We start from the raw sequence: 9,769 nt of genomic DNA on the forward strand, positions 1-9,769 counted from the left end.
TAAAAAAAAGATTAGATGCAAAGAGAAAAATGATTGAAGAAATGCTAAAGTTTACGCTAAAAATTTAAATGTAAATAAAAATGAAATATATAAAGAATGGAAAACTGACTGAGACAAATATCAACTGAAGACAAATGATTACACATCACTAAATGAAGCTGATTAATTTATTGCTCCTTTGTGTCCAGTGGCAAATATGTCATGCATATTCACGACTAGATGCAAAGTGGATCAATCTGAAGCAAATGCTTACAATTTTAGAGTGGCACTTTTTTCTATAAGGCAGAGCGTTCGCTAGAGGTAAAATGTATGCCGTAATAGAATAGATTAGAACCATGATGATCGAAATTCGTAAGTTTAGCTATTAGCCCTCTTTCCCTCTTTTTCTCCACGATACACGAATGCCATAAACAAAATGCCATGAATTTTAAATCAATAACGGCCACTCTAAGTAAATGAGATATGGACTTTTTTTATAAATAAATTCCTATTGCAGCCAACATCTCCCGGTTCGGGACAGGTTATTATTTTCACAACATACCGTTTGATTATTGATCGGAGATATTTAAGCAACCAAAAGCATTTTGAATCAAAAAATTTCTTAAATTTTAAATTATGGTATTTTGCTTGGTGTTTTTTCCCGATCCTATTTCGGACCCCCTGATTTTAAGAGGGCGTATCTAATTAGTCATGCCTGATTAACTTTAAGTAAATTGAACCTCAACTTAAAGACCTACACCGGGTAAATAAGTTCGAGGTACAATAAGTAGACAAAAGAATCCTTTGTGAAATGAAATCGTCCCAGGTATCTTAGATAATTATTTTGCGTTGAATAACAATGAAAAATGCACGAGCAGGTTTGTAATAATTATAAATGTTTGATATCTCAAAAATTTCTCTCATTTTAGAAAGAACTGTTAAACTCCTTAAAGATGACACCCATCTATTAAAAAAAACTTACGAGATAAAAACGAGAGTTATATTATTGTACAGGTACAGTTCTTTAAATACGAATTGATGTTACAATATCTTATTAGCGATTTCCAATAAAATGACATTACTCGACATAACCGACCTATATATCTGACGTAAATCGGCCTATTGCAGTGAATGACGACGGAGGAAACCATAGACTGCATGAAGTTTTGGCTCGTTGAATACACATACTTTGTTGGAACATGTATACACGTGCACATTTTATTTAAAAATTTACAAAAATGACTATTTTGATTTTTTACATATTTGTTATTAAATATGAGGTGATTTCATTGACAACAACCTTAAAGGGAATAATTAGTTTAGTTACCGGTAATCAAATACACCGATCATTTCTTTGTCACTTCACTTGACCCATATATTTATCTCTCAAACGATAAATCGTAAGGCTCAATCATCAAAATTAAGTTTGAACAAGTAAAAATAATGGAATCTGAAGCGTGATCATAATCTCATTTTTGAGTAAGATTAAGGTAGTACTTCATTTTTTAGCATACTTCTATAATTAATTTTAAGATACTTTTGTCGAAGGTGAAAATTCAGATCATTATGCATCTGTGTCACCTTTCCGGAGAATTTTATCAAATGGAATGTATGAGGACGCATCTGCAGGAAAAATATGATTACACTTTACTGAATCAGTTAATTTATTTATATCTTGTCTTCAATTGTTATGATGCATGAATTCTAGGAAGAGCGTACAAACGTAGGAGTACTATAACGTCAATGTTCTTAAATTGTTTTTTTCCCTAAAATATTTGACGTTTAATTATACAAATAAGTATGAAAAACGGATATATACGATATTTTATTGAATGTTTATTAGGGAGCTACCATTTGATTTTTATAAGGGGGGCTAGAATGAAAAATTGTGTCCTGCCTTTTTTTTTTTTTAGTTGTAATCTCTGTCCTGCCTTTTTATTTTTCAGTCTATTCGGTCCTGCCTTTTTTTTTTCTTAGCTTATCCTGACTTTTTTACAACAATTGTCATCCTGCCTCTCTTTTTTTTGCCAAGTTACTCATCCTGCCATTTTGTTTTACTCAAAATCCTGTCCTGCCTTTTTTTTCAAATTTCATTCTAGCTCTTCTTTGGTTACCTTCTGTGAGAAACTTATATTTTATAGATCCCATTGAGGATTAAGAAGTTATCGACCGTAGAATGGCTTTTTAGCCAGTCATGAACGATCACAACTTCTTTTAGTTGGAACAATTATATGTGGAACTATATGAGGGCTGACAGTCAGTCCAACCAAGGCAAGCCAAGCTTCCCACCTCCCTTTAAATAAGCGCAAACTGCATGGCTTCTTGTAATAAGGGTGAATTGAAGTATTGATTGCTCTTCTTGTTCATTCAAACGTTGGGCACGATGTTCCCATAACATAACGTTACACTTAAAATACGGCGTCGAAGAGGGTTTTTGACTTCGATTAATTTGTATTCGTTTTTTTATATGTTGGATGATTTTGGTTCTGTTCGTTTTGTGGTGTCATTTTATCATAAATTACCTAAATTACAATAAGTTGTGGAAATCGATTTAATAATGTTTACCCTTGATGTTATTTTAACTAGAAATGCAGTACTGTCGCAATCAATGTAGGAAGTAAAGATGGGACGGAAGAACATGTATACGGTTTTCCATAAAAAAAAATTAGATGTACAAAAAAAAGTAAAATCACAAAAATACTGAACTTAGAGGAAGATCAATTGGGAAAGTCCATAATCACATGGCAAAATCAAATAACAAAACGCATCAAAAACGAATGGACTAGAACTGTCATATTCCTGACTTGGTACAGGCATTTTCAAATGTAGAAAATGCTGGATTAAACCTGGTTCTATAGCGCTAACCCTGTCACTTTAATAACAGTCTCATCAATTTCCGATATTTTTACATTGGTACAAAAAGGTTCACATTGTGGCTCGGGGCTGATATTTTACGATATCAATGTGTAGAAAACCCGATAATCTATACTAATTACTATGTGCTTTTATTTACATAAGTTCATTATCAAATTTCTCCCTGTTGTGATGTGATAATGACGTAAAGATTTATTTTAATTGTGCAGAATACTATTTACTTCAAAACTATGTGATAAAAAAAATATCTTCAAAAAATCACTGTTAGACTGTAGTTCTTCTTTAACTAGGAACTTTCAGTTTTGCATTTTCCTCGGAGTTCAGTATTATTGTGATTTGAATTTTTTGACATGTTTTACTGTGGACAGTAACTTTTTTAAAAGGAACGTTACACATTGTTGTGTCGGTCTTGAACAATGCATGGTCAAATATTCAACTCTTACTGATATGTTTTATTTCCTGAACTTAGATTACCACATTAAGTTGAACATCCAACCATCAATTTTATAAAACCTACCTCCATTTTGGCCAGGGTTAAACGCGCAAAGACTGCGATGGCAATTTTGACATTAAAAGGGTTGTCAGAAATCATTCCTGCATCCAAAGAGCTTTCGTTTATTCCAAGTTTGGTAAAATACTTTTTTCAGTCGAAAAAGATAATGGTAAAACTATGGATGCCAGTAATCAGGGTAATGGGTCGCAACTACCGAAGTGAGCGAAGAAGCAGGGCATAAGATTTGAATAACTGTATATATTAACTAAAACAAATATAGGGAAAAAAATTATCCAAATCTGCTTTCCGTAATTATGCAATTAAAGCGATTGACTCTCAGTATCTATAGGTACTGATGTTTAGTGGAAGAAAATACCTATAAGAAGCTAGAAATGCAGAAGTACATGCAAAATCAACATATCAGTACATGCAATTGTTACCTTTCATAATAGTGTTCAAGTCAGCGCTACAAAGCTATGATTGCAACGAATCTTAACTATTTTAATAAATGCACACACTTGGAAACATTGAAGGGAATTTCTTACTATAAGAATTTAAGATATAAAACATATCTGTCACAGTACTTGCATGCAAATGATAATAATTAAGGATACAAAATATTACAGCAATCAGTACTTATTAATTTTGCAGTAGTTGTTTTAAACAACGTTTTGGATTATAACTGTGATGCATTTGTTCTGGGGAAAATTTCTTTTTGATATGGAAACATTATCATTAAACGAACCTGCGTTATAAGGGGAATTAGCACATCTGAAACAGCAGGTAGTGTCATGCCGTTATATTTTAGGCATACATAACTACTATTATCCACTCTTACAGATTTCAATGAAGTACTACAGGTGAATGCTAGTGAATACACAAAGTTGACTGCTGTTTTATTTACCAGTTTACCCATAAAGTCTGTTTGTTTTATTCACGCATCGTTGTCAATATAATGGAATTTGATGCAACTGTCATACAAACAAAAGATTTAGCTAGCTATAAAACCAGATTCCCTACACCATTTTCTACTTATGAAAATGTCTGTACCAAGTCAGGAATATGACAGTTGTTTATCCATTCGTTTGATGTGTTTGAGCTTTTGATTTTGCCCTTGTATTAGGGACTTTTCGTTTTGGATTTTCTTCGGAGTTTTTCTGTGATTGTACTTTTTCTAGTATTATTCAAGACTATGACAATAGTTCAGTGAACAGATGAGTCCCGTTGATTCTTATAATTACTGACACTTCCTGCAAGCAAACATCAATTTGCCTTATACCGTTTCCAACTTGATGATCGCTATAAAGAGATTTACTTGTCCTTGGTTAGTTAAGATGTAAATGCAAGAATATGGTTGAGTTCTTTTGAATTAACAGTTTTGTTTTTAAATATACTTTTCGGCAAGAAGTTAGATATTTATCAATTGTTTTCTAAATCATTTTCTTTGTTAGTTTATGTATTGTTCTGCATATTCGTTTAACAACTTCATATGGCATGTTACTTGATTAACAGTGCACATTCTGTTATGCAATCTTGATCATCTCTTTAATGTTTTTCCATGTCTCATGAATAAGTTCGAATTGTATCAAATCTTTGATCATTGTCTTATATTTATTGTTGATTAACTTTTCGTTTATACTCTTTACGACAAATATATATATACTAGGCAAAAAACCTACATTACATTGGTTTTTAATTTGAAAATATTACATTTTTTAGTTTCAAATATTTTCATGATTAAAACAAGTTACCTGAATGATTTATCTATCAAATACTCATTTATAAAAATATCGGAAATGACGTCTCGTCATTTTCTAGCTGATTTCAAACAAATAACCATTTTTTTCAAAAATTTACTTGTATAGAGATGGAATCGAGTCCTTTTGGTCAATAATTGTGTCGAACATGATTGTTAACAAAAGGTCGCATTAAAAAATTTAAAAAGTTACACGTATAAGTCAATGCCCCATCTACGTCAAAATGAGAGAGAACAAACTATTGGGATGTTGGCAGCAGGAATGACTCAAGTGCAGGATGCTAATCATTTTAATTTCTCTAGAATGACTATTGCAAGGCTTAAGGATCATCTTAGAGATACTGACACAACAAATGATCGCCCCCGTAGTAGTCAAGACAGGCACATTCGCATCGATCATTCATCTCCGGAATCGATTTGTAAACGCGTCACAAACTGCACGACAAACCCACCGAAGACATAACAACAGAATATCTGTCAAGCAGTTCGTAACCGATTACGTCAAGTTGGTCTTAGAGCTCGTCGTCCAATGAAGGGATATATCCTTACGCAGTGTCACAGGATGGAGCGACTGCAATGGACTCGGATACGGATTCGATGGAATAGGCAAACATTGAGACAGGTTCCTTTTACCGATGAATCTAAATGCAGCTTGAAATTTAGCGACGGCAGAGCCAGGGTCTACCGGAGACGAAATGAACGATTTTCTGATGCGTGCGTGCAGGAAACAGATTGGTTTCATGGTGGCGGAATCATGGTATGGGGCGAGCACCGAGCCCAAAATTATCGTTGGTTACCTAAATGCAATAAGGTATAGGGACGAAATTCTTGCTCTAGTTGTTCTCCCGTTTCTTCGAAGACAACGTTTTCCAGCATGACAACGCTTGTTGTCACGTGGCAAACATTCCGATGACCTTTTTGGAGAATAACCATAATCGTGTAATGCCTTGGCCAGCAATGTCTCCAGATTTATCGCTAATTGAACATCTTTGGGACGAACTTGGACGACGTATCAGAAATGGCCAAAATCCACCAGAAACGCTCGCCCAGCTCCGAGCAGCACTTTTCAGGGAATGGAACAACATCCCTCAAGACTTAATTCGACGTCTTATTGATTCAATGCGACGGAGGTGTCAGGCTGTCATAAATGCGAGAGGTGGTCATACAAGGTATTGACATGTTAACCTGAGTTCTGTACTCGTCCTGATAAAATTGTCCGAAAATGTGCAATATTGTTTTCAATAGAGAAAACTTGTTATTGTCCTCTTCAAAATTATGTTAGCTTACTATACAATCAACTTATTGTTCTCATTTTTTTTGTTATAAAAAAATTAAATGATCTTACAAGCATGTAACGATTCTTTTTTGCCTAGTATATTTTTATATTTGTCTTTGTCGTAAAGAATGATTATTATAATTACCATATACCGCCACTTATTATTTTAAAATCAAGCTGAGGAAAAAAGGGTTATCTAACAATGTAAGGCTAAATTTCAAACGGATTATATATATGTAAGACTCAGATCGACGTCCGGTCTCTAATCGACGGCCTTTCCTCAAATCGACGTCCAATTCTGACAGTCGTCACAGTAAAATAACATTACAAGTCGACACAGTACCAAATGAAGGATAATGTTTTGATCTGCTTTGAAAAGAAAAAGAAAAACAACTAGAATAGGGAAAGATCCAAACGCCGAGACATTTTGTGGCGACAAGCCTTATTACATGGAAATATTTAAAGCAAAGGAACATAGCGGCATATTGGGACCTAAACAAATTGTAGCAAAATAAAAAAATAAAAAGTTGAAGACTGAATACTGTCCAATAGATGTCGTTCGGTTTTCTCTGTCGTTGGTTTTTTTTTTTTTGTGTGTTATCTATTAATATAAACAGGAATACCACACTACAATGTAGATTGATTGAATTAACTTCTATGTTACCTATTTCGGATTGAAAAATCTATTTGGAAGGTAGGTTGCACAGGTTTGAAAACTTTGTTGTCATAAGAAGCCTACAAAACATTACATGCATCCAGAAATTTTTAAGAGAGAGGGCTCACTGAGTGCCTATATAAGATGGGGCGCGCTCCAGTCATGCTTCAGTAATTCCCTATAATATGAGGCAGGCATTACCTGTAAATGGGGACGAAGTCTGTATGAATTATTTTTTTGTAACTTTTAAAATATTTGTTTTAAAAAAAAGAAACGGAAATACCGTAACGTTTCCGATTTTGGTTCTGTTGTTAGGGATTTAGTTGTGACGTTATTTAAATTATGACGTCATATGCAATGTAAACAAAGAAACGCTATCATCAGGTAACGTTTTTTCATATCAAGGAATTATTAAAAATGAAATTGGTATTGCGCGTTCCTTCCTATTTTATACTAGACTGATAAATATATATTTTACTCAAAGTTTCATACAAACGAGACCGGAAAAAGAAAGTACATTGTACATTTCTGCGCAGGTCCGGGATTTCAAAACACGACAAAAAAAATTTGAACGATTTTGAGTTCATTAGTACAATGAAAAATTCGTGAAATTTTCCCGTATTTTTTTTTTTATTGAATTTTCTACCAATAATAATCAACCAAATTTTTCCAACAAAATGGTGCCCCCTCAAATCGGCCTTTGCATGTATAAGTGTTAGTGCAGTAATTTATCATTCATTAATTTTAGACATCGATAAGAGAAGACCACAATTAATTGGACGTCGTTTTGTCAATACATGTCGTCACATTGGACGTCGATAAGAGGATCAAACAATTGGTTAAGCTGGTTCTCGGCTGACTACTACACTTTGTTCATAGACAGCCGGTGTGAGCCGATCTATAATTGTAGAATCTGATTAGTCGACCAATCAAATTACGTGTATTACACAGCACTTCATATTGTACACATGAAGTTTTATTTAATGCTACAATCCAAGAAATGTTATCGCAAATGAGAAGGAATAATTTATTTTCCTTCCAATAATCCAATGGAACTTTTTTTTCACAGGTTAGAATGTGTTATCGAAACCACAGCCTTCAGTTCAAAAGTTTCCATTTTGTATGACATCACGTTGATTTGCGAAAATCGTTCGTGAAGTTTGGCGGGATTTTATTTTCATGTCAAATTTATACCTTTTTCGATATTTTTTCTTTATGTAATGCAACATATTATTGAAATTTAAAATAGGGATGTATTTGATGCATTAATTAATGCTTTTCTATGAAAAAGGAAACAAATTGTTCTGTTTGTTTACATCTTCTGATATTGTACGTTGCTATGTAACAAAGTATCGTCCAATTTCGTTAAAATCTCCAGGGCAAATTTGCCCTAAAAAATCGGGCCATACCGGTTGTTTGAGTGAAGCGAATACAAGCGGTTTCCAGTTTAACAATTGGTCTTCTATTTGAGAATGTGACGTCAGATTTGGGGATCAAAAACATTGGGCGTCGATTTGAGAATGTGACGTTAGACTTGGGCGTCAATTTGAGGAACAAACGTCGATTAGAGACCGGACGTCGATTTGAGTCTAACATATATAATATGATTTAAGCTCTGTATAACCAAGTGTTTTTCGTTGTGTAATGTCATTAGGTTTTCTCATGTTTAGACGTGTATGATAAAATTACAATTTGATGTAATGGCATGGTTATTAACACTATCATACTTAACGACCGAACAAATAAAAGATCTGAAGGAAAACCATCTACTTGCCACTATACATCATGAACTGTGTTACAACCCAAGATAAAGCCGACAAAAAGACATTACGTCGACCCCGTAAGCTATATTGTTATATAGTCTATGTGGTCGAGTGCTCTAGGGCGCTGGAATTGACACGCTGTAGGCGATGTTGATACGGTGTCACAGAAGCAATGGTTCAATTTCCGAAAATTACTTTATGTACAAATTAAACCTGAGTAGCTTGAAATTTGTCTGGCCTTGTTCATGTTGTTGCAACTATAAATGTAAAAAGTTAAACGGTGTTAATCGCAAATTTACCGAAATATATGAAATAAAAGTCCGATATCAGCACTAAAGGATAATCTATTTTGAAATGCCCTTGTAGATATTTGAATATCAAACTTCCCATTTTCGGCATTCATTGATGATTTTTATTATTCTCCTTGTTGAAAAGTTGACCACTGTGTTCATAACTACGATATTGTCCGCCTTCTCGTCTATGTCAGATTGATTGTCTTAAAACTATACTTTAGCCTGACGAATTATTGTTTTGTTCAATCAAAAAACTAATTATACTGATTCTAACTAAAATAGAATAACTGCCCTACACAAAAAAATCCTTTACGACTTGTTCAATTCAGCATTTGATATAATACCGATAGTACCATTTTAAGAACATAACTTATATGTATGACTTTTTAACACAACGTGAACGCCCAAACAACTATTAATGACACATAAACTGTTTAGACTCTACAGTTTACATTTTTCAACTCCGAGTTATTGCCTTGATAATTATTATTAGATATGATTCAAAACTCATTTTTGTACGTATATTTATCTATATAAAACCCTCCATAATAATTCGTACTCCCCATTATAACAAATAACTGATATGCAATTTATTTGTCCAGATTCTTCAAATCGAAAATACTTTACTTGTTTTTACTTTTCCTGCTTCGCTTTCTAAAGGTTGTACAAATACATTTTAT

This window comes from Mytilus edulis, chromosome 6 (assembly GCF_963676685.1).
Source record: "Mytilus edulis chromosome 6, xbMytEdul2.2, whole genome shotgun sequence".
NCBI classification, from domain to species: domain Eukaryota; kingdom Metazoa; phylum Mollusca; class Bivalvia; order Mytilida; family Mytilidae; genus Mytilus; species Mytilus edulis.